Source organism: Oncorhynchus masou, chromosome 9, assembly GCF_036934945.1.
Source record: "Oncorhynchus masou masou isolate Uvic2021 chromosome 9, UVic_Omas_1.1, whole genome shotgun sequence".
NCBI classification, from domain to species: Eukaryota; Metazoa; Chordata; class Actinopteri; order Salmoniformes; family Salmonidae; genus Oncorhynchus; species Oncorhynchus masou.
In genome coordinates this window covers 4,721,017-4,735,874 of record NC_088220.1, presented here as the reverse complement: position 1 = coordinate 4,735,874, position 14,858 = coordinate 4,721,017, and the positions used below count along the sequence as shown (strand labels likewise).

The following is a 14,858-nucleotide window of genomic DNA, read 5'->3' as shown; positions in this document are numbered from 1 at the left end:
GCAGTGCTTGACAGGCGAGGTGCACTGTAGGCCTGATGCGTGGTGCTGGCACTGGGCCGAGGACACGCACAGGAAGTCTGGTGCGGGGAGCTGGTGCGTGGAGGTGGTACTGGATAGACCGGACCGTGCAGGCGCACTGGAGCTCTTGAGCACCGAGCCTGCCCAACCTTACACGTTTGAATGCTCCCGGTCACCCTACAAGTGCGGCGAGTTTGAATAGCCCGCACTGGGCTATGCAGGCGAACCAGGGACACAGTGCGCAAGGCTGGTGCCATGTAAGCCGGCCCAAGGAGACGCACTGGAGACCAGATGCGTAGAGCCGGCTTCATGGCACTAGGCTCAATGCTCACTCTAGCCCGGCCGATACGCGGAGCTGGTATGTACCGCACCGGGCTATGCACCCGCACTGGGGACACCGTGCGCTCCACAGCATAACACGTTGCCTGCCCGGTCTCTCTCGCCCTCCGGTAAGCACAGGAAGTTGGCGCAGGTCTCCTACCTAGCGTCGCCATACTTCCTTTATTCCTTCACACGGTAATATGGGGAAAAGGGGCTGGACGGAACCAAAGCAAAGAAAGTAAATCTCAAAGCCCCCCCTCTCCTATCTTACCTGCCTATCCACTACTTACCTAATTTAGCACCACCTGGTGCCCTAACCAAAATACAAGGGGGTGGTCCGCCCAGGTCTTACCTAGTGTGCCTAGACAGCGAATATGCTACGGGTATATGTATGCCCGTGGGCCTCTTGCCTAAGCACTCCCTAGGTGCCTTCCCCAGGAAGCCATTTCCTGAAATAAACACATGCAAACATACAAACTACAACACATAAACTGGGGAACGTAACACGCCCACCACAAAAATTGCAAACCTAGTTTTGCAATAACAAAAGCCAACGCATCCCCAGTTAGTAAACCCGTGATAGAGCGTCAGCAACCACATTCGCCAAGCCCTTCACATAAGCAATCTGTACATTATATCCTTGTACAATCAAAGCCCACAGCATAAGGCGGCGGTTCTGGTTGTACATTTGTTTCAAGAACACCAATGGATTATGGACCGTGTAGACCATTATAGGCAAGACACTGGAGCCCACATATACCTCAAAGAACTGTAAGGCAAGCAATAAAGCCAGCGTCTCTTGTTCAATTGTAGAGTACCTTGACTGACACGAGTTGAACTTACGGGAGAAGAAACTGACGGGCCGATCCACTCCGTCTTCATCTTCCTGTAAGAGAACCGCACCCACCCCCACTATACTAGCATCTACCTCCAACTTAAAAGTTTTTTCAAAGTTGGGGGCGGCAAGCACTGGGGACTCAAAAGCGTAGTTACAGTCCTTGGACCACTTGAATGGTACCTTGGGACTAAGCAGAGATGAAAGGGGAGCTACTACCGTTGAGAAATTCTTACAGAAGGTACGATAGTACCCTACCATCCCCAGGAATCTGCGCAACTGGCGGCGAGTAGTGGGAGCAGGGTAAAGCAACAATTGCTTCCACTTTAGCAGTTACTGGGCGCACTTGACCTCGTCCCACTTGTTTCCCTAAGTAAGTCACTGTAGCCTTCCCAAACTCACACTTGGCCAAATTGAGGGTTAAAGAAGCCTTCTCCAACCGCTGAAACACACTTTTCAAAGTGGCGAGATGATCAGACCAAGTAGACGAATGAATCACCACATCGTCAAGGTAAGCAGTACAATTTGGCACATCTGCAAACACAATGTTAACTAGCCGCTGAAAGGTAGCAGGTGCATTACACATGCCAAAGGGCATCACAGTGTATTGTACAAAGTTATCTGGCGTAACAAAAGCTGATATGTCAGAAGCTCGAGAGGTCAGAGGCACCTGCCAATAACCTTTTAGCAAATCTAACTTACTAACGTAAGCAGCAGAGCCTATTCTATCAACACAGTCATCTAAGCGAGGTAGAGGAAAATAATCAGACTTTGTAACTGCATTTACACGACGATAGTCCGTACATAAGCGGGACATGCCATCAGGCTTAGGAACAAGAATACATGGGAAACTCCAGGAGCTGTTACTGGGTTTTGCCATGTCATTCTGTAATAAATAAGTTACCTCACTTTTCATTACTTCCCTTTTCTTAGCATTAACCCGGTACGGATGCTGACGTATAGGAACAGCGTTCCCTACATCCACGTCATGTTCCAAGATGGATGTGCGACTTGGAATGTCCTGAAACACACTGAGAAAACTGTTTATCAACAGGATAAGATCCTTAGTTTGATCATTATCCAAATGTTCCATTTGAGAGGGTAACTTCTTCAGCATCTCTGAATTACATAGGCGTTCACCTTGCTGTAACGTATGGCGTAACTCCAACCCGTCCTCCTTATTCTCATCTAGGTCCCAGCCAGGCTTCAGCACCACCGCAGCCACACTGGAGACGGCGGGCTGGACCGGCTTACTTGAGGAGCTGTCGGGAGAATCACGCACATAATATGTTTTCAGCATGTTAACATGACACACACGGGAAGAACGCCTTCGATCTGGTGTCTTTATCACATAATTGGTGTCATTGAATTTCTTTTCCACCAGATATGGTCCAGAACAACGTGCTGACAGAGATGAGCCAGGGATTGGCAACAAAACTAAAACTTGATCCCCTGGTGCAAATGAACGGCCAACAGCCTTTTTGTCATAATGCAACTTCATGCGTTTTTGAGACGAGGAGAGAGACTTTTGGGCTAACGCACATGCGGCGTGCAGTCTCTCCCGCATCTTACTGACATAATCCAAAACATTTTTAGGGGCAATACTGGGTGTAGGAGATAAGATATGCTCCTTCAAAACTTTCAGCAGACCCCGTGGGGTGTGTCCAAACACAAGGTCAGCAGGGCTGAACCCTAAGGACTCTTGTATCGTTTCCCTTATAGCAAATAGGACAAAGTGCACCCCCTCATCCCAATCAGTACTGGTATCCATACAATACTTGCGTAGCATTGCCTTCAGTGTCTGATGCCAGCGTTCTAGAGCCCCTTGACTCTCTGGATGATACGGACTGGAGACCTGATGGGAAATACACAATGTCTTTAACGCATTTGAAAACAGTTTAGACATGAAGTTAGATCCCTGATCAGTTTGGATTACTTTAGGGAGTCCAAACGTAGAGATGAACTTCACTAGTGCCTTCACCACAGTCTTAGCCGTTATAGTACGGAGAGGAATAGCCTCTGGGTATCGAGTAGCACTGCACATTATTGTTAGTAGGAACTGGTTACCTGACCTGGTTTTCGGCAATGGACCTACACAATCAATTATCACTCTTTCAAACGGTTCCCCCACCACAGGAATCGGGCAGAGCGGCGCTCGAGGAACTGTTTGATTCGCTTTCCCAGTGAGTTGACATACGTGACATGTTTTACAAAATTGGACCACGTCAGACTTCAAACCTGGCCAGAAGAAATGACGAAGGACCCAGTTATAAGTCTTTGTGATCCCCAAATGTCCAGACCACGCCTGGTCATGAGCGAGTGACAGCACCTGCTGTCGGAACGGTGTAGGAACAACCACTTGACACACTTCACTCCAGTCATTAATGGTGTCATGAGATTCCCATTTCCGCATCAAAACTCTTGCTTCCATAAAGTAGGCGGTCTCTCTAGTTTTAGCTTCCTCAATGGAAATTACCGAAGCAAAACACTTGCGAAGACTGGTGTCTTCTTTTTGACATTCAATCACCTTCTCGGGGGTGACAGACAAAAGAATGTCATGTAATTGGGGCGCGATTTTGTTTTCACCTGCCTTAGTTTTTACGGGGGTAAAAACTGTCGGCATTGCAGAAGGCATAATCGGGGCATTGTCTTCTACCTCAACGTTCTCAAAAATGGAACTAGCCAAATCCACCACATCTCCTAGCTTGCGAGATTGTTCCCTCGTTAACACACAAGCAGGAAAAACATGTGGAAATGCTTGAACCAATTTCTCATCTGAAGTTCTGATTTCTGGGTTGTCTACTACCTCTAACACAGGAGTGACATTACCACCAGCAATATCATTCCCTAGTAGCAATTTGACTCCTGATACTGGCAGTGTAGACACTACACCAACACGGAAACGCCCTGATACCAAGTCTGACACTAAGTGGACCCAGTGTAATGGTACAGGTACGGTTTGTCTCTCTATCCCCTGTAATATGACATTTACATTTACATTTAAGTCATTTAGCAGACGCTCTTATCCAGAGCGACTTACAAATCGTGCATCTAAATCATTAAGGGGTGGTGAGAAGGAGAGCGACAGTTTTACAAATCAATGGTGAATTCACCTTCTGACATCCAGTGGAACAGCCACTTTACAATCGTGCATCTAAATCATTAAGGGGGGGGGGGGGTGGTGATCCGTCATCCGCGAGCCACAATACGTTTCAGGAGACCAGGGTAAAGCATCAGTAATGATTACTGACTGCGCCGCCCCGGTGTCTCGTAGGATTTGGAAAGACTTTTGATCAGCTTGTTCTCCTGTTAAGGAAACACAACCGGCAGAGATAAACAGAGCATAGACAGGATCTGGTTTCTCAAATGCTGAATCAATAACTCGATCCAAGGGACGAGCCAAAGACTTGACTAAACCCAAACTTTTCATTTTTGGGGACGGTGACTGGGACTGTTGCGGTTTATTTTTCAAAACCGGGCAGTCCGCAATCACGTGACCCTTTTAGTGACAGTAAAAACGTTCACGGATTTCATGAAAAGGCTTAGGGTTGTTAGAGGAAAAGCGACCTGAACGAGGAACTGATGACGTAATCGTCCGGCCTTCAAAACGTGGTGCATCAAAGACAGTCTTGTGTGTCAAAGCGTACTCATCTGCCAACACTGCTGCTTGGGCCAATGTCGCCACTTTCTGTTCATTTAAATGAACTCAATTCTATCTGGGAGGTTGCTTTTAAAGTCCTCCAACAGCACCAACTCCCGAATATCAGCAAAGGTGTTAGCTTTGTTGGCTGAACACCAACGACTAAACAAAGACTCTTTGTCCCTAGCAAATTCAACAAATGTACGGTGAGATGTTTTTTTTGTGGTTCCTGAAGCGCTGCCTATAAGCTTCAGGCACCAACTCATAAGCCCGCAACACGGTAGTTTTAACTGTATCGTAGTGTAAACTGTCTTCCAGGGAGAGAGCAGCTACTACTTCCTGGGCTTTCCCAGACAATTTACTTTGTAACAGGAGCGGCCAAACCTCAAGTGGCCAATGCAGTGCAGCGGCCACACGCTCAAACGCAGAGAAATAAGAATCAACTTCCGACTCTCGGAATGGAGCTATGTTTTTACTCACATCGAAGTGGGCTTGATGATGAGCAGCTTGTGGAGTCGCACTGGAGGCAGCGTCTAGCTCCAGTTGTCGGATCCTCACCTCCTTGTCAGCTTCTATTTTCCTAATTTCAAGTTCAAAATTCATCTGTCTCTCTTTATCTTTTTGCTCCATTTCTAACCGAGCCAGCCTCACCTTCAGCCTAGCAGTCCCATCTGAACGAGCCGAAGCAGAAGATAAAGGATCAAATCGGGGCAATGTAAAAGGCGTACGAGGAACCCCTTCCTCCGCCCTGTCCTCCGACTTGGCATCAGATGGTCTACCCGTCTCCTCTCCTTGCAATGAGAGAATCCGTTCTCTCACTAAACCCTCCCTGACTAGCACCAAAAGCTCAGCCTTTAGGGCTTTCTCAGGGACAACAAATCCATAATGGTCAGCTATAGCTATAAGGTCTACTTTACGAAACCTCACCAAACAATCAATAGAGGGCGCTTCAAAAAACTTGGAGATGAGGCAGCCATCTTATACAATGCAGTCTCCTGAACACACTAACTAAAAAAGTCATCCAAACTCACAACCTACCATCACACCTCAATCACTAACCACAGAGAGCTCAGAGCAGCAGGGTCCGGTGGGTTTAATGGAAAAATCCCGGATGAGCCCCCATTATGTTACGCACGCCTATATGAAGAGGGAACGCAACACCCTGCTACAACTAAACTCTCCGTGAAGTGAAAAAGGTATGGACTGTAGGTGCGAGTAAGGATGACAACAGACAGAATGTGGTACCGTTTACCAGGACTTTATTCCTTCACACGGTAATATGGGGAAAAGGGGCTGGACGGAACCAAAGCAAAGAAAGTACATCTCAAAGCCCCCCCTCTCCTATCTTACCTGCCTACCCACTACTTACCTAATTTAGCATCACCTGGTGCCCTAACCAAAATACACGGGGGTGGTCCGCCCAGGACTTACCTAGTGTGCCTAGACAGCGAATATGCTACGGGTATATGTATGCCCGCGGGCCTCTTGCCTAAGCACTCCCTAGGTGCCTTCCCCTTCCCCCTGGGAACAAATGAAACAGAATATTAAACAATTTCACAAACAAACTAAGAAACAAAGGACATCAAATAAGCTCTATCTGAGCAACAAACTCACAAAACATACCAACTCTCAGCCCAGCAAAATCTCTGGCAAAATCTCTCTGGTAAAATCTCTGCAATGACCTCCCAGCAAAAATCTCTCTAGCAAATCTACCTCCAGCAAAATTCTCTCCTCCTGCACAGAACACTGGCTTTTATATAGCTTCTGGTATAGGTAATTGGAGACAGCTGCGTCTTGACGAGGGGGCGGGGTCAGCTCTCCAATTAGCCCTGGAGTCGACCAATCAGCTGCTTGATGGATTTCAGGAAGCCATTTCCTGAAATAAACACATGCAAACATACAAACTACAACACATAAACTGGGGAACGTAACACCTAGTCGTATACTCCAGACTTCGTAGCTCATGCTGCCGCTGCCTGTCACCACGCCACTTGGTCCTGTTGTGGTGGGTGATTCTGTAATGGTTTTCATGTGGTGAAGGAGAGGCGGACCAAAACGCAGCATGGTGGTTATTCATGGTTCTTTAATATAGACACTATACATGAATAAACTAACAAAACAAGAAATGTAAAAAAAAACGAAACAGCCCTATCTGGTGCAAACACAGAGACAAGAACAATCACCCACAAAACCCAACACCAGGTTACCTAAATATGGTTCCCAATCAGAGACAATGACTAACACCTGCCTCTGATTGAGAACCATATCAGGCCAAACATAGAAATAGACAAACTAGACATGTAACATAGAATGCCCACTCAGATCACACCCTGACCAAACAAAACATAGAAACATACAAAGCAAACTATGGTCAGGGTGTGACACATATCAACCACTTGTTTGAGCACAGATTATTTTTTATCTATCTTTTTTCTTTTTAGTCTTTTAAATTGGTACTTTTTATTTTAATATTAATACTCTTCAAGGTCTCTACTAACAAGAATGGTTTTGCTAGCACAGACTGGAATATGTTCTGGGATTCTTCAAATGGCATTGAGCAGTACATCACATCAAGCACTGGCTTCATCAATAAGTGTGTCGACGGCTTTGCACACTAAGAGCAAATCGTATGACACCGGCTCATACTCTCGTTGGATGTGGCAGGGCTTGCAAACTATAACAGACTACAAAGGGAAGCACAAACGAGAGCTGCCCAGTGACACGAGCCTACCAGACGAGCTAAATAACTTCTATGTTCGCTTCGAGGCAAGTAACACTGAAACATGCATGAGAGCATCAGCTGTTCCGGACGACTGTGTGATCCTGCTTACCACAGCCAATGTGAGTAAGACCTTATAACGGGTCAACATTCACCCAGCCGCAGGGGCAGATGGACTACCAGGACGTGTACTCCGAGCATGAGCTGACCAACTGGCAAGTATCTTCACTGACATTTTCAACCTCTCCCTGACTGAGTTTGTAATACCAACATCCTTCAAGTAGACCACCATAGTATTCTTGGGCACAGGGACTAAGGTAAACTTGCCTAAATGACAACCGACCCATAATCATGAAATGCTTTGAAAGGCTGGTCATGGCTCACATCAACACCATTATCCCAGCAACCCTAGACTCGCCCCAACAGATCCACAGATGATGCATTCTCTATTGCACTCCACACTGCCCTTTCACACCTGAGAATGCTATTAATTGACTACAGCTCAGCGTTAAAAACCATAGTGTCCTCAAAGCTCATCACTAAGCTAAGCTTCTTATGGCTAGGGGTTCCGCTCGACAACATTCCGCTGAAAAGGCAGCATGCGAAATTCAAAAATATTTTTGGGAAATATGCAAATTTCACACATTAACAAGTCCAATACACCAAATGAAAGATAAACTTGTTAATCTCCCCATCGACTAATCTGGTACGGGTATACCAATAAATTGGAGTGATCCAATATTGTGAAGCATAATGAAGGTTATGAGCTATATGAATAACTCCAATCCTCTACGGTGCTAGAGGCGCCTCAATGATGTGGAGAACGTGTGCTGCTGCCATGGGGTCTATACATAGGGGCGGACCGAACCGTGACACAGGTGTACACGGGAGTAAATCCTCACGTCGGATGTATCCCCCCCTCCGCGGATTGACACAAATATAATGGAGTGGTCCATATAGCTCACAATTTTTTTTTTTTTTTTTTTTTTTTTACCCTTGTTTAACTAGTCTCTTGAAACTCCCCATCCCGGATCCGGGATCGTGAATAAAGCCTCAGGCTCATTAGCATAACGCAACGTTAACGATTTCTGAAAATCGCAAATAAAATGAAAATAATGCGTCTGCTCTCAAGCTTAGCCTTTTCTTAACCACACTGTCATCTCAGATTTTCAAAATATGCTTTTGAACCATAGCAATTCACTAATTTGTGTAAGAGTATGCAAAGCTAGCTTAGCATTTTGAGTAGCATTTAGCACGCAACATTTTCACAAAAACCAGATAACCAAATAAATAAAATAATTTACCTTTGAAGAGCTTCGGATGTTTTCAATGAGGAGACTCTCAGTTACATAGCAAATGTTCAGTTTTTCCTGAAAGAATCTTTGTGTAGGAGAAATCGCTCCGTTTTGTACATCACATTCGGCTACCGAAACGAACCAAAAATTCAGTCACCAACAACGTCAAACTTTTTCCGAATTAACTCCATAATATCGACCGAAACATGGCAAATGTTGTTTGGAATCAATCCTCAAGGTGTTTTTTCACATATCTCTTCATTGATATATCGTTCGTGGAAGCCTGCTTTCTTCTCTGAATTCCATGGAAAAATACTTGCAGCTGAGGTTTGCGCACCAATTTCGGCGCAGGACACCGGGCGGACACCTGGTAAATGTGGTCTCTTATGGTCAATCTTCCAATGATATGCCTACAAATACGTCACAATGATGCAGACACCTTGGGGAAACGACAGAACGGGCAGGCTCATTCCTCTCGCATTCACAGCCATATAAGGAGACAATGGAAAACGGAGCCTCAAAAATCCTGCTCATTTCCTGGATGCCGTTTCATCTTGGTTTTGCCTGTAGCTCACGTTCTAGGGCACGCACAGAGAATATCTTTGCAGTTCTGGAAACGTCAGAGTGTTGTCTTTCCAAAGCTACCAATTATATGCATAGTCGAGCATCTTTTTGTGACAAAATATTGCGCTTAAAACGGGTACGTCTTTTTATCCAAAAATGAAATAGCACCCCCATAGCATCAAGAGGTTTTAAGTCAGTTAAAAACAAATTCTTATTTTCAATGGTGGCCTAGGAACAGTGGGTTAACTGCCTGTTCAGGGGCAGAATGACAGATTTGTACCTTGTCAGCTCGGGGGTTTGAACTTGCAACCTCCTGGTTACTAGTCCAACGCTCTTAACCACTAGGCTACCCTGCTGCCCCACATAACTGTGGTACGTAACCTTTTACGTCACTAAATACTGATGACCAATACAGATTAAACTGGTTTTACTTTACTAAATAATGATGACCAATACAGATTAAACTGGTTTTACTTTACTAAATAATGATGACCAATACAGATTAAACTGGTTTTACTTTACTAAATAATGATGACCAATACAGATTAAACTGGTTTTACGTCACTAAATAATGATGACCAATACAGATGAAACAGCAGCACCTGATGTCAATCCCACAGTGCATTGCTGCTCTTAATGCCTTAATGGTGACAAAGCTCATTGGTTGCTAAGAGATGGCTGACTGACTGAGGAGGGTCAGAGTCCAGCTGTAATTACTAGAACACTTTGAGGAAGTCTGTTTCCCACCGAGCCACCAGTCTCTGAGAACCTCGTCTGACCAGGTAAACACTCACAATTATTATAAGTGTATTAACAGGTAAACACCTCTATGTTTTCTTTTTACACACGTGGTGATTACGTACTGTATCTTTTTGGAGTGGCGGGGTTTGTAGGTTATAGGATCTGTTGTGTTAATACAGTATCTGTTATCTAGTAGCAAGCGACGTAACCCTTGACGAGAGGGAAACATGGTTATGTATTGTGTGTGTGTGTGTGTGTGTGTGTGTGTGTGTGTGTGTGTGTGTGTGTGTGTGTGTGTGTGTGTGTGTGTGTGTGTGTGTGTGTGTGTGTGTGTGTGTGTGTGTGTGTGTGTGTGTGTGTGTGTGTGTCTGTGTACCTGTGTGCGTGCGTGTGAAACAGACATGATGTTCGGCCGCCTGCTGCTTGCCTGTGTGTGTTTAATCCCGGCGGATCCAGTTCAGGTCAGGCTCTGCTAATATCATTCAAACTAGATATATGGCCTGGATTACTGTCATTTATACTAGAAATATGGCCTGGATTACTGTCATTCATACTAGAAATATGGACTGGATTACTGTCATTCAAACTAGAAATATGACCTGGATTACTGTCATTCATACTAGATATATGACCTGGATTACTCTCATTCAAATTAGATATATGGACTGGATTACTATAGTGTCTACTACATGTGCCATATTATAAGAATTATTGAGTGCTGTTCTCCTGTCGTTGTTTTATTAACTGAGCTGACACTGACCTCTTTACTCTTTAACTACCCTGTTAACCTATAAACTGTTGTTTACCCCTCTCTCTCTCTGTCTCTCTCTCTCATCTCTCTCTGTCTCTGTCTCTCTTTATGTCTCTCGTATCTCTCTCTCTGTCTCTCTCCCTTCTCTCTTTCTCACTTCTCTCTCTTCTCTCTCTCTATCTCTCTTCTGTCTCTCTCCCTTCTCTCGCTTCTCTCTCTCTCTCTCTCTCTCTCTCTCTCTCTCCCTTCTCTCTTTCTCACTTCTCTCTCTCTCTTCTCTCTCTCTCTCTGTCTTTCTCTCTCTCTCCCTTCTCTCTCTTCTCTCTCTCTCTCTCTCTCTCTCTCTCTCTCTCTCTCTCTCTCTCTCTCTCTCTCTCTCTCTCTCTCTCTCTCTCTCTCTATCCCCCCCTCTCTCTCCCCTCTCTCTCTTTCAGGCTACCTACAGACTTGTTCAGGTTCCAGAAGAAGCACATTTTGCAGAGACGTTTGACTCAGATCCTCTAGATAGGTGACGTGATCTGTTTAAATCTGTATTCTACATTCACCATATAGTAATGTCTTAGTAATATTAATGTCTTGGTAATAGTAGTTAGAAATAGTAGTTAGTAATAGTATTGTCTTAGTAATAGTAGTTAGTAATAGTAATGTCTTAGTAATAGTGGTTAGTAATAGTAATGTCTTAGTAATAGTAGTTAGTGATAGTAATATCTAGTAATAGTAATAATAGGTAGAATTAGTAGTTAGTAATAGTATTGTCTTAGTAATAGTAGTTAGTAATAGTAATGTCTTAGTAATAGTAGTTAGTAATAGTATTGTCTTAGTAATAGTAGTTAGTAATAGTAATGTCTTAGTAATAGTAGTTAGTAATAGTATTGTCTTAGTAATAGTAGTTAGTAATAGTATTGTCTTAGTAATAGTAGTTAGTATTAGTAATGTCTTAGTAATAGTAGTTAGTATTAGTAATGTCTTAGTAATAGTAGTTAGTATTAGTAATGTCTTAGTAATAGTAGTTAGTATTAGTAATGTGTAACGGCGTTCTTCGTTTGTTGAATGAGAGTCGGACCGAAATGCAGTGTGTTGGTTACTCATGTCTTTAATGTAGAAAAAACGGAACATGAAATAACTAATAAATACAAAACAACAAAACGGAACGTGAAACCTAATTACAGCCTATCTGGTGAAACTACACAGAGACAGGAACAATCACCCACGAAATACACAGTGAAACCCAGGCTACCTAAATACGGTTCCCTATCAGAGACAACAGGAATCACCTGACTCTGATTGAGAACCGCCTCAGGCAGCCAAACCTAAACTAAACACACCCCTAATCAACCACAATCCCAATGCCTACAAAAACCCCAATACGACAACACAATAACATAAACCCATGTCACACCCTGGCCTGACCAACTAATTAACTAAAACACAAAATACTAAGACCAAGGCGTGACATAATGTCTTAGTAATAGTAGTTAGTAATAGTATTGTCTTAGTAATAGTTGTTAGTAATAGTAATGTCTTAGTAATAGTAGTTAGCAATAGTAATGTCGTAGTAATAGTAGTTAGTAATAGTAATATCTTGGTAATAGTAGGTAGTAATATAAATATCTTAGTAATAATAGGTAGAATTAGTAGTTAGTATTAGTAATGTCTTAGTAATAGTAGTTAGTAATAGTATTGTCTTAGTAACAGTAGTTAGTAATAGTAATATCTTAGTAATACTAGGTAGAATTAGTAGTTAGTAATAGTTTTGTCTTAGTAATAGTAGTTAGTAGTAGTATTGTCTTAGTAACAGTAGTTAGTAATAGTAATATCTTAGTAATACTAGGTAGAATTAGTAGTTAGTAATACTATTGTCTTAGTAATAGTATTTAGTAATAGTAATATCTTAGTAACAGTAGTTAGTAATAGTAATATCTTAGTAATACTAGGTAGAATTAGTAGTTAGTAATAGTTTTGTCTTAGTAATAGTAGTTAGTAATAGTAATATCTTAGTAATACTAGGTAGAATTAGTAGTTAGTAATACTATTGTCTTAGTAATAGTAGTTAGTAATAGTAATATCTTGGTAATAGTAGGTAGTAATAAGAATGTCTTAGTAATAATAGGTAGAATTAGTAGTTAGTAAAAGTAATGTCTTAGTAATAGTAGTTAGTAATAGTATTGTCTTAGTAACAGTAGTTAGTAATAGTAATATCTTAATAATACTAGGTAGAATTAGTAGTTAGTAATAGTATTGTCTTAGTGATAGTAGTTAGTAATAGTAATATCTTGGTAATAGTCGGTAGTAATAAGAATATCTTAGTAATAATAGGTAGAATTAGTAGTTAGTATTAGTAATGTCTTAGTAATAGTAGTTAGTAATAGTATTGTCTTAGTAACAGTAGTTAGTAATAGTAATATCTTAGTAATACTAGGTAGAATTAGTAGTTAGTAATAGTTTTGTCTTAGTAATAGTAGTTAGTAACAGTAATATTTTGGTAATAGTAGTTAGTAACAGTAATATATTGGTAAACGTAGGTGGTAATAGGAATATATTGGTAATAGTAGGTAGTAATAAGAATATCTTGGTAATAGTAGTTAGTAATGGTATTATCTTAGTAACAGTAGTAAGTAATGGTAATATCTTGGTAATAGTAGTTAGTAATAGTATTATCTTAGTAACAGTAGTAAGTAATGGTAATGTCTTAGTAATAGTAGTTAGTAATAGTATTATCTTAGTAACAGCACTAAGTAATGGTAATGTCTTAGTAATAGTAGTTAGTAATAGTATTATCTTAGTAACAGTAGTAAGTAATTGTAATGTCTTAGTAATAGTAGTTAGTAATAGTATTAGCTTAGTAACAGTAGTAAGTAATGGTAATGTCTTAGTAATAGTATTGTCAAGGTAATAGTAGTTAGTAATAGTATTGTCAAGGTAATAGTAGTTAGTAATAGTAGTCTCTTAGTAAAATAACTAATATCGTATCAGTAAGACAATGTGTCATGTGTTTTACAGGAGATGGGTCCAATCCAAGGCTGTGAAAGAGACAGATGCTGAGGCTCTCAAATATGATGGTATGTAGACTACAATGTGACGGTATGATGGAGGTAGACAGAGTACTGCAGTATGACGGAGGAAGACAGAGTACTGACATTATGATGGAGGTAGACAGAATACTGACAGTATGATGGAGGTAGACAGAGTACTGACATTATGATGGGAGGTAGACAGAGTACTGACAGTATGAAGTGAGGTAGACAGAGTACTACAGTATGATGGAGGTAGACAGAGTACTGACAGTATGATGGAGGTAGACAGAGTACTGACAGTATGAAGGGAGGTAGACAGAGTACTACAGTATGATGGAGGTAGACAGAGTACTGACAGTATGATGGAGGTAGACAGAGTACTGACATTATGATGGAGGTAGACAGAGTACTGACAGTATGATGGAGGTAGACAGAGTACTGACAGTATGATGGGAGGTAGACAGAGTACTGACAGTATGATGGGAGGTAGACAGAGTACTGACAGTATGACGAAGGTAGACAGAGTCCTGACATTATGATGGAGGTAGACAGAGTACTGACAGTATGATGGAGGTAGACAGAGTACTGACAGTATGATGGGAGGTAGACAGAGTACTGACAGTATGATGGGAGGTAGACAGGGTACTGACATTATGATGGAGGTAGACAGAGTACTGACAGTATGATGGGAGGTAGACAGAGTACTGACAGTATGATGGAGGTAGACAGAGTACTGACAGTATGATGGGAGGTAGACAGAGTACTGACAGTATGATGGAAGGTAGACAGAGTACTGACAGTATGATGGAGGTAGACAGAGTACTGACATTATGATGGAAGGTAGACAGAGTACTGACAGTATGATGGGAGGTAGACAGAGTACTGACAGTATGATGAAGGTAGACAGAGTACTGACAGTATGATGGGAGGTAGACAGGGTACTGACAGTATGATGGGAGG

At 42.3% G+C, this 14,858-nt stretch overlaps 1 long non-coding RNA gene across 1 annotated transcript; it reads left to right on the top strand.

Moving 5' to 3' along the window:
* The first annotated feature begins 10,096 nt into the window (after positions 1-10,096).
* LOC135545143 (uncharacterized) lies at positions 10,097-13,945 on the top strand. The gene is made up of 4 exons (XR_010456407.1): positions 10,097-10,174; positions 10,533-10,594; positions 11,319-11,392; positions 13,885-13,945. It is a non-coding gene; the product is annotated as an uncharacterized LOC135545143 (long non-coding RNA).
* Positions 13,946-14,858: the final 913 nt, after the last annotated feature.